Genomic DNA, 22,457 nt, shown 5'->3' on the forward strand with positions numbered 1-22,457 from the left:
CTCTCTTCCGGACCATGGGTACCATCCGCAATTGTTCTGCTTACTTTCCGCATGGTGTGCACAGCCACATGCGGGAAATAAGCGGAACAATGCATTCCTATGGGTGCGGGATCGCCGCGATTCCGCAAAATAATGAGCATGCTGCGGTTTTTACCACGAAGCGATTCCGCCGCGGTAAAAACCGCAGCATTAGCACAGCATTGCGGAATCCCATAGGAATGCATGGGATGCTTAGTTTTCGCGGCAAAATCGCGCGGTTAAAACTGCTGCGGAAACGCGAAAAAAACGCCACGTGTGAACTCAGCCTTACATTCAAGATCCATAACGTGTTTCATAAGTCTCTGTTGAAGAGGTTTGTTGAGCCATTAGTTCCTGTGGTGGCACCTCCTGACCCTGTATTGGTTGAAGGTAATGTGGAATATGAGGTTGAGAAGATACTGGATTCTCGTCTGGCTAGACGGAGACTCCAGTATTTGGTTAAGTGGAAGGGTTATGGCCAGGAGGATAATTCTTGGGTCCCTGCATCCGATATTCATGCCGAAAGGTTGGTTCGTGCTTTTCATCGGGCCCATCCTGATCGACCTGGTGGCATGGATGAGGGTTCGGTGACCCCTCAAGGGGGAGGTACTGTTGTGAGTTCATTTTCCCCTTCACCTGTGATGTCTGATGAACTCCCTCTGCTGGTGAAGGGAAGTAGTGAAATTGATGTGGATGGGAAGAACCTGTCATCTGAACAGGTGGAGTGTGATTGGACATCCGGAATCTCTGAGTGGATATAAGGCAGCCGACGCCCTGCTTTGTTGCTGGTGATCCTTTCTGCTCTGAGCTCTGGCATCAAGTTTAGTTCCTGTCTACTAAAAGCTAAGTTTTTGCCCTGCTATTATTCCATGAGATTTTGTCTGGTTTACTTAGTGTTTGCGTTCAGCCAGCCCTTGCTGGGACTGGCTGAATTCCATTTTTGTCTCTGATCAGTTGATCTCTTTTCTCTGTTTTCAGAATATTCCTGAGTGCTGATATAGAGTTTTTGAAGTCTAGCGACTTCAGGGCCTTTTCCCCTATCAGACTGTTGGGACATTTTTGGTAGGGTTTTTGCGGATTGCAGCCAGCATCTTTTCTGTCCTTTCCTATCTAGTTAGTTGGGCCCCATCGTTTGCTCAGTCTGTCTTTCTGTCTGCGTTTGTGTTTTCATCTGTTTTTCACCGACAATACATGTTGGGGGGCTGTCTATTGCTTTGGGGTCTGCTCTGGGGCAGTTTAGATTTCCCCTTTCTTTCTTTAGGCTTATTTAGCTCTCTGGCTGTGTCGAGGGGTCTAGGACCACCGTAGGAACCCCCCACGGCTACTGTTAGTTGTGGTGAATAGGATCAGAGGTCTGCAATCCGCTAGGTACCAACTTCTCAGGTTTTCTGGACTTAGCTTGTATTTTTGTTTTCTCCTCCTCCGGTGACTCATTCATAACACCTCGGCTTAGTTAAGTGACCCCTGTGCGTTTCTGTTAGTGCTGTGTGCCTGCTTTTCTGCCTGATTACCTGTTTTTGACCCGGTCTGTTGCCTGTTGTGTTCTTGCCTGCTGAGTCGGTACTGTGTGTCTGTTCTGCTGGTTTCTGACTTCGGCTAAGTCTCTGGTTATTCTCCTGTCTACACCCCTGGTACTTCTGCTGTCCATACGGTTTGACCCTTAGCCTGTCCCTGACATCCCTCCTGTCTAGCGCTCATCGGTGCTTCTCTTTGAGCTATACCTGCTGGTAGGATCTTTATTTTGAGCCGGCATCTCTCTCTGCTTCTGCTCCCTCTGTGAGACCTGTCGCCGGCTCCACTCCTTGGCAGTCATGTGCTTCAGGTTCTGTTTGTCTGAATCACGCATCTCCACTGCTGCCACCCCGCTCCACAGGTATCTTTGAGCATAGTTTGTTCTACTCAGGACACACGCACTGGCTCAGTGAGCAAGTGCAGTGCTTTGTTCCTGACAGGTTTCCTCCAATATTTGTAACACCTTACTAAAAGAGTCTCATTCCCGAGGGGTCGTAGCATGACAGAATCCCTGTCCTCTGCATCTAAAGCCATCATAGCAACCTCTGCTTCTAATGCAGGGGTCATGGGGTGCATTTTCATCATCCCCCTGATTCGCTGACTTGTGCGGGGTCCTGTATCTGGATTCGTCGTGCGGAGTGAAGAGTAGTCTGTGACACTGCTAGAACCGTAACTTCGCTTGGCAATAACCCTCGGGTGAGGAAGGACACAGTTCTATAATAGTCACCCGGTCTGTCTTAGGCGGCACGCGCGCAGCAAAAACCGACCCAGAGCGTTTTGGCATCTTCGGTTGCAGGAGCCAATGGGCATACAGCAAGTCGCTGGTCACAGTCACTGTCCTTAGCAGAAGGGGATCTATAGCGCCGGCCTGCGCTGTCACGTCGCTCAGAGGACGGAGCACCAATCTTCCCCTGCTGCGCGCGCTGTCTTCCCGCCAAACCTCCCGCGCCCAGGCTTTTTTATCTTAGACACGCCCCTTGCTGTGAAGTGCAAAGGTCGGTCCAGGTTGGAAAGCTGTCCCCCGGACAACAATGGTGACAGCCCCGACAGTTCCGGAACCAGCACAAGAGAGGTATCTACGGTCTGGTGCATGTTCTATCACTGCCAAACAACCTCCAGACTCCCAGTCTGAAAAACATGAAATCTCAAGAAAAAAATCACATTTATTACAAATTATCAGACAAATTGGAAGGAAATTATGGAGATATTAACTCCTTTTTGAAAAAATGTATAACCAGTAAGGTCAAAAACATCAATAGTATTATCAAGGAGCCTTACATAACTAAGAATATAGGATATAAATCTAAACCTTTATTAAAGTCTTGATAAAAGACACCACTACCACACAGAAATACAAATAACCGTGTCACCTACTGGACCCTGCAAATAGGGGTCCTAATATCAAAACTGCCTAGCAGCGGAGGTTGGCGCCCTAAACATATACGAGATTGGCGCCCCCGCTCCACGACGACTGTACCCTAAATCTCCTAGATATCCCTGGATAAGTGCAGCAAGCAATCATTCATTTAACCAGGAAAGGAGAGTATAGGGGTTGCCACAATGATTGCTAGGTAGGCAACAATAGAAGAAAGCGCAAAAAATTATATTAACGCCTTCCACCAAAAAGACATAGTATTCACATCCCGGGAATTTGTCGTCGGTGGTGGAGGGGGCTCAGGAGCTGAGCTCCGTCCACACGAGGCAGATACCAGCTGTATTATATAGCCGCCATCTGTCTCAGTCTAGGACAGCAGCATGTAAATGAAATGCATGGTGGTGCCCACGTGGAGGAGCCCCCATCAACCCCCTGCAGTGCGATCACTGGGGACCTGTGGGTTACTGTGACAGTCGGGGCTGTGCTGAAGACCACCGCCACTGTCCTAGTCCTGTCACTATCACCCCGTCCTCCTGTGAACCTCAGCCGTAGGCGGACATCTTCACTATGTCCCTCAGGAGCATTGCAGGTGGAGGTCACCGAAGCTTTTCCTCGTTAAAAGTAAAGAAAAATAAAAATTCATATTTAGTTTTGCCCCATTTGAATTATGTTTTGTTTATTTATCTCACGATCCTAAAGTGTAAAATGAGCAACAAAGCTTTGTATGTGCTGAATTGGCGTCACTGCCGGGAAACCAAAAAACAAGCCCCCGCTCAGCCCCAGCAACAGAAAAGAAGGTTTTCCTGTTCTCAGAAGGTTCCTACACAAACCTGGAGACATTTCTGGAATATTCTGAATTTTCTTCATCACATAAAAAAAAAGATTCATGTTTGGCATCGCGGTAATGGGATTGTCGTGGCCGATCATGATTCCAGATCATATTTACCGCACAATGCCAAAATGCCCGACCTAACGCCACATCCACGGGGTCCTCTGCTCTGAATCCACTGACAGCTGGGCTGTCCATTCCCATTATCAGAGGGGCCGTGCCGTGACCCCCGGTACCACCCAGCTGTCTCTATAGTCATACATTATCAGGAGGAACAGCAGAGGAACGGGGCAGCGTAGAGATGTCAGGAGAGAAGCTCCAGAACCAGAGATCAGGCGGGATATAAATATTGTCCAGAGAGCGGACGGCTCCTCTGTGCTCATCTCCTCCGCTCCGCTACAACTTTCCTCCTGACTTTTCCTTCTATCTGTGACGTTTCCATTATTTCTTTCAGAGCTCTGAAATCCGGGTAAAGATCTGAGGAACCTTATTGCTGCCACCATAATGGAAGAAGAAAGTGATGTTCGGGGTGGTGAGCGATGCACGGAGGACGTCTCTACAAGTAACCGGCCCGGTGAGGAACTACCACTATATAATACAAAGAAGAGTCATGATTTTCTCATTCACCAGACATAATACACACCTTACCTGCTGCAGAACCTCATAATACACCTCAGCTGCTGCAGAACCTCATCATACACACCTCATCTACTGCGGAACCTCATAATACACCTCAGCTGCTGCAGAACCTCATAATACACCTCAGCTGCTGCAGAACATCATCATACACACCTCATCTGCTGCGGAACCTCACAATACACCTCAGCTGCTGCAGAACATCATCATACACACTTCATCTACTGCGGAACCTCATAATACACCTCAGCTGCAGAAGAACCTCATAATGTATCTCAGCTGCTGCAGAACCTCATAATATATCTCAGCTGCTGCAGAACATCATCATACACACCTCAGCTCCTGCAGAACCTGATAATATACACCTCAGCTGCTGCAGAACCTCATAATATATCTCTGCTGCTGCAGAACATCATCATACACACCTCAGCTGCTGCAGAACCTGATAATGTACACCTCAGCTGCTGCAGAACCTCATAATATATCTCAGCTGCTATCGTTGCCTTACATTGACAGAATGGCTTCTATTTCCGCGTTGAACACTGACGTGTGATGTGCAGAGAGCAGTGACGGCGTGTAACGTATACGGCTTCCAGTGTTGTTTTGCCACAAGAGTAGGGATCTGACAGCCGTGGATGATTTACTCTGACATTGCAACGTTTCAGAGAAAACCTACATTTAATATCCGGCTGGGGAAGACTCACTAAGCAACACCTAACACTTTCCTTCAGGGTTTTTAACATGGCAACGTGTGGCTACCAGCCACATGGAAAACCTGGGTCCAGAATGGAACAGACTGCACAAACTACTATCCTGCAGTCTGCTTCACACACACATTCAAAGCAGGTTTTCCCTACATCCACCTTGGACACTAACATGTCCAAGACTAAGACTTTTATTATCAGTCTGTATTGCAGTCACAGCTACGCCAGTGACTCCCATGCACACTTATGGCCTTCATACACCTCCGTGCATCTCCAGCGACCCCTAACTGTGATAACGGTCACTGCTTCACCATTGCAATCCCAGCTACGCCTGTGACCGCAATGCATTACCATAGCCTCAAAATGCCTCCGTGTGTATCCTGGGGAGAACATACAGCACCCCCTAGCTGTAATAGGGGTCACTGCCTCACAGCCTATAGATAAATTCCCAGAGGGGTGTAATTTCCATAATGGGTTTACTTGAAGGGGGATTCTGCTCTTCTGGCACTTAGGGGCTCTGTATATGGAGTCCGTAAGCTATTCCACGATTATTTGTTCTTTGAGAGTCAATTAGTGCTCCATCCCTCCTCAGTCTAACCATATGCCTAAGCCGTACTGTACAGCCACATACAGGGTATTGCCACATTCAGCAGAAATTGTATGACAAATCTTGTTGCTATTTTTCTCACTTTCCCACTGTAAAAATGTAAAATCTGGGGCTGTAACAACATTATTATTGTTGCTTTTTCATTGCCCAATGGTATAAAATTCTGTGACACACCCATAGTGTCACTGTGATCTCTGCACCCTCATATGAATTTGAGAGGTGTAGTTAGTAAAATGGGGTCACTTATGGGGGCTTCTGCTTTTCTGGCACCGCAGGGGCTCTGCCAATGTAACATGGCACTTGCAAGCCATAACATCAAAATCTGCACTTTACATATGGCGCTCCTTCCCTTCTGAGATTTTCTCTGTGTCTGAAAAGTATTTTCCAATTAAATGTAGGGTATTGGTGCCCCCAGGAGAAAAGAATAAACTGTGAGGCCCGTTTTTTCCCTGATAAAAATTAAAACCATGGGGTAAACAACATTTTCGTCTTAAAAATGTAAATATTCTTTTTTTACCGCTGTAGCAGTCAGACATGTTCCCTGGGAACACTGCCCACATTTATAGCACCAAATATACCAGTGCTACTCAGGAGTGATATGAGGTATCACAGGAAATGTTTCTATTTAAAAGTCTCATAAACCACATCACAGGAAACTCAAATACAGCCCTTGTCCGGCTCAAAGTACGAGATAAAGCAAAGAGTCCATCCATACAATAGTCTAGCTTCTTAGTCTTTCAGCAGAGGCACTCAGTCTACACACCTCCACACATGCTACATGTGTGAGGGAAACAGGTCTCATTTTACCAAGTGAACCACACCCAGGGGTTGCGATATGGTGAGCAGCCGTTCACCTGCTCATAATGAACCTTACATGGCCAGGTTACTCCAGGTTTATCTTCCATCCACTGTGTTTAACCCCTTCCTGACATCCGACGGTATATCCCGTCCATGGGACCCGGGCCCCTATGCCCATGGACGGGATAGTACGTCGGGCGCGATCAGCGGCGCCCACGTGGTGAGCGCCGCTGATCGCGGCCGGGTGTCAGCTGATTATCACAGCTGACACCTGGCACAATGTGTCAGGGGCGGTCACGGACCGCCCCCGACACGTTAACCCCTTGCACACCGCGATCAAACATGATCGCGGTGTACCGGGAGTTAAAGGGAAGCATAGGCAGGGAGGGGGCTCCCTCCGTGCTTCCCTGAGCCCCCCACGGCAGCACAATGTGCAGCGCTGCTGCGGGGGCCTCTTTTCCTCCAGGCCCCCGAATCCAAGATGGCGACGGGGCCTTCGGGGGCCTGATGAAGCTGGCTTCCTCAGTGCCTGCAAAGCGCAGGCATGAGGAAGCCTTCTGCACTGCCAGTGACAGATCGCTGATCTCTCACAGTGATCTGTGATGTGACAGATCAGCGATCTGTCACAGGACAGTGATGTCCCACCTGGGACTATTTAATAAAGTGAAAAAAAAAATAAAAAAAAGTGTAAAAATAATTTTAAAAAAATCGCCAAATAAATAAGAAAAAAAAAAAAAATATTCCCCCAATAAATCCATTTTTTGGAAATAATAAAAAAAAAAAACAATAAAAGTACACATATTAGGTATTGCCGCGTCCGTAACGACCCGCCCTATAAAACTGTCCCATTAGTTAACCCCTTTAGCGAACCCCTTAAAAAATAAAAATAAAAAACGAAGCAAAAAATAATGATTTATTATCATACTGCCAAACAAAAAGTGTAATAACGCGCGATCAAAAAGACACATATAAATATCCATGGTACCGCAGAAAACGTCATCTTGTCCCGCAAAAAACGAGCCACCACACAGCATCATCAGCGAAAAAATAAAAAAGTTATAGCTCGCAGAATAAAGCGATGCAAAAATAATTATTTTTTATATAAAATAGTTTTCATTGCATAAAACCGACAAAAACATAAAAAAACGACCTAAATGAGGTATCGCTGTAACCGTACTGACCCGAAGAATAAAACCGCTTTATCAATTTTACCGCACGCGGAACGGTGTAAACGCACCCCCCCAAAAGAAATTCATGAAACGCTGGTTTTTCTTCATTCTGCGTCACAAAAATCGGAATAAAAAGCGATCAAAAAATTTCACGTGCCCAAAAATGGTACCAATAAAAACGTCAACTCGTCCCGCAAAAAATAAGACCTCACATGACCCGGTGGCTCAAAATACGGAAAAATTATGGCTCTCAATATGTGGTGATGCAAAAACTATTTTTACAATAAAAAGCGTCTTTTAGCGTGCGACAGCTGCCAAAAATAAAAACCGCCATAAATAGTAAATCAAACCCCCCGTTATCACCCCCTTAGTTAGGGAAAAATAATAAAATAAAAAAAATGTATTTATTTCCATTTTTCCATTAGGGTTAGGGCTAGGGGTGTGTTGGGGTAGGGTTAGGGCTAGGGTTAGGGTAGGGTTAGGGTTAAAAATGATTTTTTTATTTTCACGTCCGAGTGTTATAAACTTCTGTGAAGCACTGGGGGGTTCAAAGTGCTCACCACACATCTAGATAAATTCCTTGGGGGGTCTAGTTTACAAAATGGTGTCATTTGTGGGGGGTTTCCACTGTTTAGGTACATTAGGGGCTCTCCAAAGGCAACATGACACCCGCAGACCATTCCATCAAAGTCTGCATTCCAAAACGTCACTACTTCCCTTCCGAGCCCCGACGTGTGCCCATACAGTAGTTTTCTCCCACATATGGGGTATCAGCATACTCAGGACAAATTGGACAACAACTTTTGGGGTCCAATTTCTCCTGGTACCCTTGGGAAAATAAAAAAATGGTGACTAAAAGATCATGTTTGTGGAAAAAATACGAATTTTTTATTTTCACGCCCGGGCGTTATAAACTTCTGTGAAGCACTGGGGGGGTCAAAGTGCTCACCTCACATCTAGATAAGTTCCTTAGGGGGTCTAGTTTCCAAAATGGTGTCATTTGTGGGGGGTTTCCACTGTTTTGGTACATCAGGGGTTTTCCAAACGCGACATGGTGTCCGATCTCAATTCCAGCCAAAAACGTCAAATGGCGCTGCTTCCCTTCCGAGCTCTGCCATGCGCCCAAATAGTGGTTTACCCCCACATGTGGGGTATCAGCGTACTCAGGACAAATTGCACAATAACTTTTAGGGTCCTGTTACCCTTGGGAAAATAAAAATTGGGGTGAAAAGATCATTTTTGTGGAAAAAATATGATTTTTTTAATTGTACCGCTGTACGTTATAAACTTTTGTAAAGCCCTTGTGGGTTCAAAGTTCTCACCACATATCTAGATAAGTTCCTTGGGGGGTCTAGTTTCCAAAATGGGGTCACTTGTAGGGGGTTTCCACTGTTTAGGTACATCAGGGACTCTCCAAACGTGACATGGCGTCCAATCTGAATTCCAGCCAATTTTGCATTGAAAAAGTCAAACGGCGCTCCTTCCATTCTGAGCTCTGCCATGCGCCGAAACAGTCGTTCCCCCCCACATATCAGGTATCTGCGTACTCAGGACAAATTGCACAATAACTTTTGCAGTCCAATTTCTCCTGTTACCCTTGGTAAAATAAAAAAAATTGAACCTGAATTATTTTTTTTATGAAAAAGTTAGATGTTCATTTTTTTTTAAATATTCAAAAAAATTCCTGTGACGCACCTAAAGGGTTAATAAACTTCTTGAATGTGATTTTGAGCACCTTAAGGGGTGCAGTTTTTAGAATGGTGTCACTTTTGGGTATTTTCTATCATATAGACCCCTCAAAGTGGCTTCAAATGTGATGTGGTCCTAAAAATAAAATGGTGTTGTAAAAATGAGAAATCGCTGGTCAACTTTTAACCCTTATAACTTCCTAACAAAAAAAAATTTTGGTTCCAAAATTGTGCTGATGTAAAGTAAACATGTGGGAAATGTTAGTTATCAAGTTTTTTGTGTGCCATATCTCTGTGATTTAAGGGCATAAAAATTCAAAGTTGGAAAATCGCGAAATTTTCAAAATTTTTGCCAAATTTCCGTTTTTCTCACAAATAAACGCAAGTTATTTGAATGAAATTTTACCACTAACATGAAGTACAATATGTCACGAGAAAACAATGTCAGAATCACCGGGAACCATGGAAGCGTTCCAGAGTTATGACCTCATAAATGTACAGTGGTCAGAATTGTAAAAATTGGCCCGGTCATGAACGTGCAAACCACCCTTGGGGGTGAAGGGGTTAACAAGCATCCTTACATACCTCCCCTCTCAGCCTAAAGCCATGGGCTTGGCATCTTGCAGACGCAGGATTCTCGAGAGGGCAATGGCATTACCATGTAACTCCCGACTCTGTTTTTCTTGGAAGCAGACATCCTGCAGGGCTAGAAATTAGTGGGTAGCACAAGCATTTTTCCCCTTTTTCTTTCTCATCCACCTGCGTGGACCATGGTCTGACACTAATTTAAATTCTCACCCTAAGAGATAGTATCGCAATGTGTCCATCACCCACTTTATGGACAGGCATTCCTTTTCTCCAGTGGAATCATTTTTCTCACATGCTTACAGATTCCTACTCAGGTAGAGAACAGGATTCTCCTCTCCGTGTATCTCCTGAGAGGAACTCTCCTAATCTGACTTCTTGGGCATCCATCCATCAAATTTATTCAAGACCAGTTGCCTAAACAGAGCCACTTTCAGTTTTTGAAAGGCCTTTTCCGCCTCCGATGTCCATTTGGCCATGACTACTTTTATCCCCTTAGTGAGGTTGATCACGGGTTTGGCCACCGTGGCAAAGTTTGGAGTACCCCATGATTTCTAGGAAGACCCTAACAGTCGCACCAGAAATGGTAAATCATTAGATACACCAATTCTGACGCTTAAGTTCGTCTCTTCCCAGCTGCCATTGTGAGGTGGCAATCAAGGTAATGGTTTATGGGGTTGATGTCAGCTTTGTAATGTCAGGTGACATCAAACCTATGGGTTAGTAACGGAGAGGCATCTGTCAGACACCCCCATTACTAACCCCTAAGTCTAAGCTAATAAACACACACAAAAAAGTGTTTGATTTGTAAAAATCATTCTGACAAATTCCCTCTTTAGTACATTTATTTAATAAAAAATAATCCACACCAGTCCGTCATAACACAAATGGAAGTCTCACGGCGATCCATGTCTTCTTTGTCCAGTGTATGGTGCCCCATTCAGCGAACAAAGATCAATAGACTGGAGCAACAGTTGCTGCTGGTTGTAACGCCGCACTCCGCGAGAACCCGGCTGCTGTGACGAGCGGTGAGGTCTGTAAGGTTATCTCAGTACACAACTGCCAGTGCTGCTCTCATGTGACCCGGAGGTTTTGAACTGCAGTAATCTTACCTTATTTATTAGCGAAATGCAAATAAAAAAGCTACACACATAAGGCACTGATTATATATCTCACCAACATATTTCTATCTATCTACTGTATCTATCTATCTACAGTTGAAACCTGATGTTTCCATCCACTATAGAATCCTAGAATGGTAGAGTTGGAAGGGACTTCCTGGACCATCTGGTCAAACCCCCTGCTCAAAGCAGGATTCGCTAAAACATTCCAGACAGATGTCTGTCCAGCCTCTGTTTGAAGACTTCTATTGAAGGAGAACTCACCAACTCCCGTGGCAGCCTGTTCCACTCATTGATCACTCTAACTGTCAAAAATTTTTTGTAATATCTAATCTGTGTCTCCTCCCATTCAGTTCCATCCCATAGCTTCTAGTCTTTCCTTGTGCAAATGAGAATAAAGATGATCCTTCTACAATGTGACAGCCCTTGAGATATTTGTAGACAGCTATTAAGTCTCCTCTCAGACTTCTCTTCTGCAAGCTAAACATTCCCAAATCCTGCAACCTTTCCTCATAAGACAGGGATTGCAGACCTGTCACCATTCTGGTCGCTCTTTTCTGAACTTGCTCCAGTTTGTTGATGTCTTTTTTAACATGTGGCGCCCAAAACTGGACACAATATTCCAGATGAGGCCTGACCAAAGAGGAGTAGAGGGCAATAATGACTTCACGTGATCTAGACTGTATGCTTCTGTTAGTACATCCTAGAATTGCATTTGCCTTTTTTGCTGCTGCATCACACTGTTGACTCATATTCAGTCTGTGATCTGTTCGTATACTCAAGTCTTTTTCACATGTGCTGTTGCTTAGTCCTATTCCTCCCATTCTGTTTATGCTTTTTTCATTTTTATTGCCCAGATGTAGTACTTTGCATTTTTCCCTGTTAAAAACCATTCTGTTAGTTGCTGCCCACTGCTCCAGTTTATTTATATCTGTTTGAATCCTCTCTCTCTCTTCTCTAGTATTAGCTATCCCTCCTAGCTTTGTGTCATCAGCAAATTTAATCAGTTTACCCTCAATTCCTTCAGCTAAATCGTTGATAAAGATGTTGAACAATACAGGGCTCAGGACAGAGCCCTGTGGTACCCCACTTGAGACATTCTTCCAACTGGATGTGCAGCCATTTACGACCACTCTTTGGGTCCTATCACTAAGCCAGTTATGAATCCACCTAACAGTTGTCTTGTCCATTCCATACTTAGCCATTTTTTCAATAAAGATTGTGTGAGATACTTTGTCAAATGCTTTGCTGAAGTCAAGATATACTATATCTACAGCATTTCCCTGATCCACCCAATCAGTTATTCTGTCATAGAAGGAAATTAAGTTAGTCTGACATGACTTATTAGTTACAAACCCATGCTGACTCTGTTTAATCACTTCATTCTTATCCAGGTACTGACATACATGTTGTTTAATAATTTGTTCAAAGATCTTTCCTGGTATAGAAGTCAGACTCACCGGCTTATAGTTGCCTGGGTCCACCTTCCCCTTTTTGAAGATGGGTGTTATGGCCCCCGTTGTACTCACCCAGCCGATCCTGCGCCGCAGCCTGGCTCCTTCCCTCAGCCACGGCGTCCTGTGTCCGGTCCGCGGCCTGCGACGTCCTTGCATGCTTTGCGCATGCGCCGTAGGCCGCGGCCGCATCCTTCTCCCTTCTCTTATGCTCCGGCGGTGCCCTGACCCGGAAGCACCGGCGGACCAATGGGGGCTACTTCCAGGATATTTCAGGCTGCCCTCCTGTAACGGAGGTGCCTGATCGTCATTCTTCGACCGCATGTTAGGCCCCCGTGCCCCATGCACTGTGCCGGTCCTCTCATTGTCTGTGCTTCCTTGCAGCCTGCCTGTGTCCTATTCCGTCCTGCAGTCCGACTCCGGTCCTGTCTGCCTGTGACTGTGTCCTATTCCGTCCTGCAGTCCGACCCAGGTCCGGTCTGCCTGTGTCCTATTCCGTCCTACTCCGGTCCTGCCTGTCCGTGCCTGATTCCCGCTGTCCTACTCCGGTCCTGTCTGCCTGTGTCCTGCTCCGTCCTACAGTCTTACTCCGGTCCAGCCCGTCCGTGCCAGATTCCTGTAGTCCTACTCTGGTCCCGCCTGCCAGTGCCTGATTCCTACAGTCTTACTCCGGTCCTGCCTGCCTGTGCCTGATTCCCGCAGTCCTACTCCGGTCCTGCCTGCCTGTGCCTTGTTCTTGCAGTCCTACTCCGGTCCTGCCTGCCGTGCCTGGTTCCTGCTGTCCTGCTCCAGCCTCTCCACCCGAGCTCCACGCCTCTTCCCGTGCTCGTGGTACCAGATACTCTCTCTCGCTCCAGTACATCCGAGCCGCCCCTCTTGGTACCGGCTGCCGCGGCATTCGAACCCTTGGGCCTGCTCCTAACAATCCCTGTATAGGGGTCGGTTCCACCTGGTAGCTCACCCAGGGGCCCCTCAGTGCCACGGTCCAGAGGGTCCACTCTTCGAATTCCACCTTGCCTAGCGGAATGCTTAAAGTACGATCAGGCCATGGACTCCGCCGGTGCTTCTGCACCCGCTCAAAAGGAGTTGCTCTTTTTGCGGGAGAACCAGGGGCGCATCATGTCCATAGTGAAATCAATGGACTCCTATTTGTCGGCTCTTTAGGCCACCGATCTGGGGAATGCTGCTCAGCTGGCCAGTCTCCAACAGGAGCTGGGTCAACAGCGTGACGCTCAGTCCCATATCTTAAATTATATGGCCTCAGTTGACAATCATTTGGTGGCTCTCCAAACTGCCGCCGCAGCATCTGCGGCTGCTCCCAGTCCTGTTTCTTTTCCTTCTCCCCGCCTCGCCAAACCACCCCAGTTCAAAGGCGACCCCATACATTGCAGAGGGTTCTTGAACCAATGTAGCCTTCACTTCGAGCTACTACCGCATCAGTATCCCTCTGATAGGGCCAAGGTGGCCTTTATTATGTCCCACTTGGAGAGGGAGGCCCTGTCTTGGGTAAATCCACTCTGGAAGAGGGACTATACCGTGGTCTCGAATCTTCCGCTCTTCTTGGATACATTCAGGAGGGTCTTTGATGAGCCAGGTCGGCTAGCCTCTCTTACTGAGTCCCTTTCCAACCTCACCCGGGGCGCCCTCACCGTCGGACAGTACGCTATCCAGTTCGGCACACTTTCCTCGGATTTGGGATGGAGTAATGCGGCACTGGTAGGGGCATTCTGGCGTGGCCTTTCGGGCAGGGTAAAAGATGAGTTGGCAGGTCGAGATACCCCCACCACTCTCAAGGACCTAATTTCCCTGGCCACCCACATAGGTCTCCGGTTTCAGGAGCGTGCCAGGGAGTCAGCTAGAGACAGGAGATCCACTAGACCACCCCTTTCCGTCAACCGGCCCTCTAGCCCTTGTCCTGCCGAAGTTCCCCATATTCCTCCATCCGAACCGATGCAGGTTGACCGAGTCAAGTTGGCCAAGGTCCGGCAAAAGGAGAGGCGGGCACAAGGTCTGTGTCTCTATTGTTGTGGAGCTTCGCATTTCATCCGCTCCTGTCCTGAGAGACCGGGAAACTCGTCCGCCTAGGCCAGATAAGAGAGGCCTCCCTCGGCATCCATGATTCCTCTCAACCACTCACTATCTCCGTTCTTTTGTTTTCGGGGCAGAGGCGTGGCTCCGAGGTGGCTTACGTGGATTCGGGTGCAGCAGGTAACTTCATCCGGCGTGAAGAGGTGGAGAAGTATCAGATTCCCGTAGTCTCTCTGAAGAACCCTCGGTTCATTGCGTCGGTGGATGGCCGACCGCTACCGGAATCCGTCACCATGGTCACCGAGGAGGTAGACTTGCTTGCAAGTCGGTGCTCTACACCGGGAAAGTATAGCCTTCTATGTGTTGCCTAGTCTTTCCTACGCGATCATCCTGGGACTTCCTTGGCTACAGGCGCATCAACCCGTGCTCGACTAGTCATCTGGGGAGGTTCTTCGCTGGGGACACCTTTGCCATGATCGGTGCCTGAACTCTATTTGTCCGGCTGCTCCTTTACGTCCACCTCCTGACCTCTCAGGGCTACCCTCAGCCTATCGGTCCTACGCAGACGTCTTTGATAAGAAGGAGGCAGAGAGCCTTCCCTCGCACCGGCCGTTTGACTGTCCCATCGAGCTAGTTCCTGGTTCCACCCCTCCGCGGGGCAGGATCTACCCACTGTCTCCTGCGGAGACCTTGGCCATGTCCGAATACGTCCGGGAGAACCTCACCAGAGGCTTCATACGGAAATCCTCTTTTCCCGCAGGAGCCAGCTTTTTCTTCGTCAAAAAGAAAGACGGGTCTCTGCGCCCGTGCATTGATTATAGGGGTCTGAATAACATCACCATCAAGAACAGGTACCCCCTTCCTCTCATCCCGGAGCTGATTAATCGCCTCAGAGGAGCATGGGTCTTTTCCAAATTAGATCTCAGAGGAGCCTACAATCTGATCCGCATCCGCGCAGGCGATGAATTGAAGACTGCTTTTAACACTCGAGATGGGCACTATGAGTACCTTGTCATGCCCTTTGGTCTGTGCAATGCTCCCATTGTGTTTCAAGAATTCGTCAACGAGATCTTCCGGGACCTCCTGTACACCTGTGTGGTAGTTTACTTGGACGACATTCTTGTCTTCTCGCCAGATCTCTCGTCTCATAGGAGGAGTGTCCGCTTGGTTCTTCAACGACTTCAAGAAAACCGCCTGTATGCTAAGATGGAGAAATGCCTCTTTGAGCAGACCTCATTGCCGTTTTTGGGCTACATCATCTCTGACGCCGGCCAGAAGATGCATCTGGAGAAACTGTCCGCTATTCTCAAGTGGCCCCGTCCCGTCGGCGTAAGCGCCATCCAACGGTTTCTCGGATTCGCTAACTATTGCAGGCAATTTATTCCGCACTTTTCGTCCATTACCAAACCCATTTCCGCCCTTACCCGAAAGGGGACGGGTCCCAACTCTTGGACCACGGAGGCTGAAGAGGCCTTTCTCACACTAAAACGGGCATTCTCCACAGCTCCAGTCTTGTCCCGCCCCGTGAGCTGCAAACCCTTTGTACTAGAGGTGGATGCCTCCTCAACAGGAGCCAGGGCTGTGCTATCTCAGAAAACCATCTCCGGTCGCCTACGCCCCTGCGGGTTCTTTTCCAAGGCCTTTTCGCCGTCCGAGTGCAATTACTCAATTGGCGATCGTGAACTATTGGCCATAAAATTGGCTTTGGAGGAATGGCGTCACCTTCTGGAGGGGGCCGTCCACCCTTTTGTGATTTACTCAGACCACAAGAATTTGGCCTATTTGCACTACGCCCAGAGACTCAATCCTCGACAGGCTAGATGGTCCTTGTTTTTTGTTCGTTTCAATTTTGAGCTCCATTTCCACCTGGGTGACAAGAACACTAAAGCTGACACCCTATCCAGAGTCTTCCAGCTGTCCGAGGATGGAGACGAACCTGCTCACATCATTGAGCCCTTTAGGATAATCACCGTGGCTCCTGTGAATATACAGGTAGGTCCATATACATTTGGACAGAGACAACATTTTTCTAATTTTGGTTCTAGACATTACCACAATGAATTTTAAACAAAATAATTTGAAGTTCAGACTTTCAGCTTTCATTTGAGGGTATCCACATTAACATTGGATGAAGGGTTTAGGAGTTTCAGCTCCTTAACATGTGCCACCCTGTTTTTAAAGGGACCAAAAGTAATTGGACAATTGACTCCAAGGCTATTTCATGGACAGGTGTGGGCAATCCCTTCGCTATGTCATTCTCAATTAAGCAGATAAAAGGCCTGGAGTTGATTTGAGGTGTGGTGCTTGCATTTGGAAGGTTTTGCTGTAATGGAAACATGGGGTCAAAGGAGCTCTCCATGCAGGTGAAACAAGCCATCCTTAAGCTGCAAAAACAGAAAAAACCCATCTGAGCAATTGCTACAACATTAGGAGTGACAAAATCTACAGTTTGGTACATCCTGAGAAAGAAAGGACTGGTGAACTCATCAATGCAAAAAGACCTGGGCGCCCACGGAAGACAACAGTGGTGGATGATCGCAGAATAATCTCCATGGTGAAGAGAAACCCCTTCACAACAGCCAACCAAGTGAACAACACTCTTCAGGAGGTAGGCGTATCAATATCCAAATCTACCATAAAGAGAAGACTGCATGAAAGTAAATACAGAGGGTTCACTGCACAGTGCAAGCCACTCATAAGCATCAAGAATCAAAAGGCTAGACTGGACTTTGCTAAAAAACATCTAAAATAGCCAGCACAGTTCTGGAAGAACATTCTTTGGACAGATGAAACCAAGATCAACCTCTACCAGAATGATGGAAAGAGAAAAGTATGGCGAAGGCGTGGCACAGCTCATGATCCAAATCATACCACATCATCTGTAAAACACGGCAGAGGCAGTGTGATGGCTTGGGCATGCATGGCTGCCAGTGGCACTGGGTCACTAGTGTTTATTGATGATGTGACACAGGACAGAAGCAGCCGAATGAATTCTGAGGTATTCAGAGCCATACTGTGTGCTCAGATCCAGCCAAATGCAGCTAAACTGATTGGTCGTCGTTTCACACTACAGATGGACAATGACCCAAAACATAAAGACAAAGCAACCCAGGAGTTTATTAAAGCAAAGAAGTGGAATATTCTTGAATGGCCAAGTCAGTCACCTGATCTCAACCCATTTGAGCATGCATTTCACTTGTTAAAGACTAAACTTCAGACAGAAAAGCCCACAAACAAACAGCAACTGAAAACCACCGCAGTGAAGGCCTGGCAGAGCATCAAAAAGGAGGAAACACAGTGTCTGGTGATGTCCATGAGTTCAAGACTTCAGGCAGTCATTGCCAACAAAGGGTTTTCAACCAAGTACTAGAAATGAACATTTTATTTACAATTATTTAATCTGTCCAATTACTTTTGGTCCCTTTAAAAACAGGGTGGCACATGTTAAGCAGCTGAAACTCCTAAACCCTACATCCAATTTTAATGTGGATACCCTCAAATGAAAGCTGAAAATCTGAACTTCAACTGCATCTGCATTGTTTTGTTTAAAATTCATTGTGGCAATGTCTAGAACCAAAATTAGAAAAATGTTGTCTCTGTCCAAATATATATGGACCTAACTGTACTTTCTCCACCCCCCAGGCAAGACCCTCGTGCCCGAGGATGGCAAGAGAAGAGTCCTACTCTGGGATCATTTCTCCAAACTGGCAGGCCATGCCGGGACCAAGAAGACTCTCGCTCTCATCTCTCAGCACTACTGGTGGCCTACCCTCCTCCAAGATGTGGCGGACTTCGTGGCCTCTTGTCCCTCTTGCGCTAGAAACAAGGTACCACGACGGTCCCCAGCCAGCTTGCTCCTCCTCCTGCCCGTTCCTATGGTCCCTTGGGAACACATTGCCATGGATTTTATCCCCGACCTGCCCCGCTCATCGGTCTGTACTCTGGTTCTAGTGGTGGTAGACCATTTTTCCAAGATGGCACATTTTATCCCTTTGACTGGACTTCCCTCTGCGCCTGAAATAGCCAAAATCTTCATCCACCAGATTTTTTAGGCTCTATGGTCTACCTCGACGCATTGTGTCCGACCGGGGGGTCCAGTTTACTTCCAAGTTCTGGAGGGCACTTTGCAAACTCTTGGACATATCCTTAGATTTTTCCTCTGCCTACCATCCGCAGACCAACGGGCAAGTAGAACGAACCGACCAGACGTTAACTGGATATCTCAGTCATTTTTCCAACGTCCGCCAAGATGACTGGGTTGGCCTGCTTCTATGGGCAGAGTTCGCTTACAACAACCATACCGGTGAATCCTCAATCAAATCTCCGTTTTTTGTGGTGTTTGTCAGACATCCTGGTCTTCCTCTCCCTGTAGGTCCAATTTCCGAAGTACCTGCGGCCAACTCTGTGTCCCTGGAATTCTCCGAGATCTGGGACGAGACCAACGCAGCCATGAAGAAAGCCAGCGAGCAAATGAAGCATCACGCCAACAAGAGGAGATTGGATCCTCCGCCATTTCATATCGAGGATAAAGTCTGGCTCTCATCTAAATACATCCGGCTGAAGGTACCCTTGTACAAGTTGGGTCCCCAATACATCGGTTCCTTTGAAATTCTGGATCGTGTCAACGAAGTCACCTACAAGTTGAGGTTGCCTGCTTCACTTTGAGTCCCGAACACCTTCCACGTCTCTCTCCTGAAACTTGTAGTATTTAATCAGTTTCACTCCTCACCCTGCTCCACTCTTCGGCCAGTTGGTACCGACGACACCTTCGAGGTAAGAGATATCCTCGCTATGAAAAGAATCAGGGGAAAACCCTTTTTTCTTATTGACTGGAAGGGTTTTGGTCCCGAGGAGAGGTCCTGGGAGCCCCGGGGGAACATTAACGCTCCTCGTATTCTAATAAGTTTTTTGCCAGTCGGAGTGGGGGGCGGCTTAAGGGGGGTACTGTTACAGCCCCCATTGCTTCCCGCTGTAGTCACCCGGCCGATCCCGCGCCGCAGCCTGGCTCCTTTCCTCAGCCACGGCATCCTGTGTCCAGTCCGCGGCCTGCGACTTCCTTGCATGCTTCCCGTGCTCGTGGTACCAGGTACTCTCTCTCACTCCAGTCCATCCGAGCCACCCCTCTTGGTACCGGCTGCCATGGAATTCGAACCCTTGGGCCTGCTCCTAACGGTCCCTGTATAGTGGTCGGTTCAACCTGGTAACTCGCCCAGGGGCCCCTCAGTGCCACGGTCCAGAGGATCCACTCTTGGAATTCCGCCTTGCCTAGCGGAACGCTTACAATAGGAACAACATTTGCTCTTCTCTAGTCTTCTGGGACTTCTCCTGTTCTCCAAGAATTTTCAAAGATTATGGAGAGGGGTTCAACAATTTCTTCTGCTTTCTTCTTCAGTACTCTGGGGTGTAATTCATCTGGACCTGGAGACTTGAATTCATTTAGTTTAGCTAAGTGTTTCCTCACTATCTCTCTGCTTATAGATGTCCTGAATTCTTCTATTCCGTTAATAGGACAGTGAAGAACAGTTGATGATACATTTCCTTTCTGAGAGAAAACAGATGCAAAATAGGAATTTAAAAGTTCAGCCTTCTCAACATCCTGTCTTACCATTTCATCATTTTCATCCTGTAAAAATCCTATAGCATCTTTGACTTTTCTTTTACTTTTGACATATCCCCAAAATCCTTTATTATTGCTTTTGACGTCTCTTTCAAGCCTCAATTTGTCAGCTTTAGATAATCTGATTTGTGCCCTGCAGGTTCTGCAGACAGCATTATATTCTTCTTTAGATATGCCTCCCTCTTTCCATTTTATAAACATTTCTTTCTTCCTTTTTAGCAAGTGTTTAAGTTCTGTGTTCATTCATCCTGGTTTCCTTAAATGCTTCCTATTCTTCCCTCTTTTTGGAATTGTTAACAACTGTGCTTTGCGAATTTCATTTTTCAAGATTTCCCATCCTTCCTGGACATTTTTGTCTTTAAGGATATCCAGCCATTGGATCCCTCCAATTCTCTTTGAATCCCTTAAAATCTGCCTTTCTGAAATCTTACCTTGACATCTGAGTTTTCACAGGTCTTCCTCCTCTAGTTATCCAAAACTCTAAATTAGCATGGTTGCACCTCCTAGGGTCCCAGCCACTTTTACCTCCTCAACCATTTCCTCCCTGTTTATAAGGATTAGAATTTCCTTGACCTGTTAGTTTTGCCTGAGAGAGATTCCCAACAAATGTCAGGATAGTTGAAATCTCCCATGACAACTATGTCATATTGTTTGGAGAACTTGGCCATTTGATGCATAAAGAGTTCATCCATATCTTCAGCTTGCACAGGCAGCCTGTAGTAAATGCCTACAATGGTGTCCTTTCCATTGTTCTGTCCTTGTATTCTTACCCACACAGTTTCCACAGAACTCCCAGTCTCTGAAGCTTGGATCACTGTGCAGATATACGCATTTCTAACATACAATGCGACACCTCCTCCTCGTTTATCAAGTTTGTTTCTAGCAAAGAAGTTGTATCCTTCTAGCCTTGTATTCCAATCATGTGTATTGTCCCACCAAGTCTCAGTGATTCCAATGACATCATATTTCTTCTCCTGTGTTAGTAGTTCCAATTCTCCTTGTTTGTTGCCCATGCTTTGTGCATTATTATAGAAACATTTTAGTTTGTGATTGGTTTCTCTTCCTCCAATATTTTTATTTAGATTCTTTTGTCTTTGTTTCTTCGTTTCCACTTCTAATAGCAGAGTTCTCAATAGCATTTGTCAGGTGTATGGCTTTTTCTGGTCTTTTGCTTCCCTTCCCACATTGTTCTAGTGTAAAGCTCTCCTTACAAGTGTAGCAAGGTGAATTCCAAATACATGTTTTCCAGTCTTCGTAAGGTGCACCCCATCTCTAGCAAGTAGTCCATAGTATAGGTAATTCACTCCGTGATCCAGAAATCCAAATCCTTGCTGACGGCACCATCGACGTAGCCAGTTGTTCACCTGCAGAATCTTATTCCACCTCCTTGTTCCATGGCCATCCACTGGGAGGATGGAAGAGAAGACCACCTGCGCTCCCAGTTCTTTCACTTTCTTACCTAAGTTTTCAAAGTCACTGCACATGGTTTCCAGGTCGTTTATTGCGGTGTCATTTGTCCCCACATGTATTAGCAGGAATGGGTAGTCATCTGTAGGTCTGAAGAGTCCTGATATCCTGTCAGACACATCTTTAATTTTTGCACCTGGAAGACAGCACATTTCTCTTGAGGTTATATCCGGTCTGCAGATAGCGGCCTCTGTTCCTCTCAACAGGGAATCCCCCATGACCACCACTCTCCGTTTCCTCTTCACAACATTTTTCTTTCTCCATCCAGGATGATTTTGAAGGTGTACAAGGTTGTTCTTTGTGGATAAAGTCTTAGCCTGATGTATTTCTTCATCGTTCTGCGTGAGAGCCTGGTACTGGTTCCTTAGCAGTATGGGTGCTGACTGCCTCCTGATCCTCCTGCTTCTCTGGGTCACATGTTTCCATTCCTCCGTTTCTTCAGGTGCACTTCGAATTTCTTCTCTTTCTGTAACATGAAGAGATAATTCTGCTCTGTCTAAGAACTCTTCACCTTCCTTAATGATCTTCAATGTTGCTAACCTCTCTTCAAGATTTTGCAACTTTTCCTCTAACAGGGACACAAGCAGCATTTGTGGCATGTGAAGTTTGGCTTTTCTACTGGTAAGTCTGTGAACATGTAGCAAGAAATTCTACTCAGCAAATGGCTCCTGGCCTCTTCCATATTGTTATTGTGAAAGAGATTTCAAAGCGATGAAAAATGAGCCAAAATCCAATAGGCGCGCGGTTTACCGATTTCCTCTTTTCAGCTGCAACGGCCAAAATCCAGTGATCGTTGAGCTCGCGGAGACTCTTCACTTATCCCAGAAGGTACTGGGAATATACAAATTC

General features: G+C 46.7%; 1 pseudogene; it reads left to right on the plus strand.

Moving 5' to 3' along the window:
* Positions 1 to 22,457, plus strand: part of LOC141053934 (uncharacterized) — a 102,102-nt pseudogene that overhangs the window by 55,412 nt on the left and 24,233 nt on the right.

This window comes from Dendrobates tinctorius, unplaced genomic scaffold (genome assembly GCF_039654945.1).
Source record: "Dendrobates tinctorius isolate UK_male_01 unplaced genomic scaffold, ASM3965494v1 ptg000173l, whole genome shotgun sequence".
In the NCBI taxonomy this organism is placed as follows: Eukaryota; Metazoa; Chordata; class Amphibia; order Anura; family Dendrobatidae; genus Dendrobates; species Dendrobates tinctorius.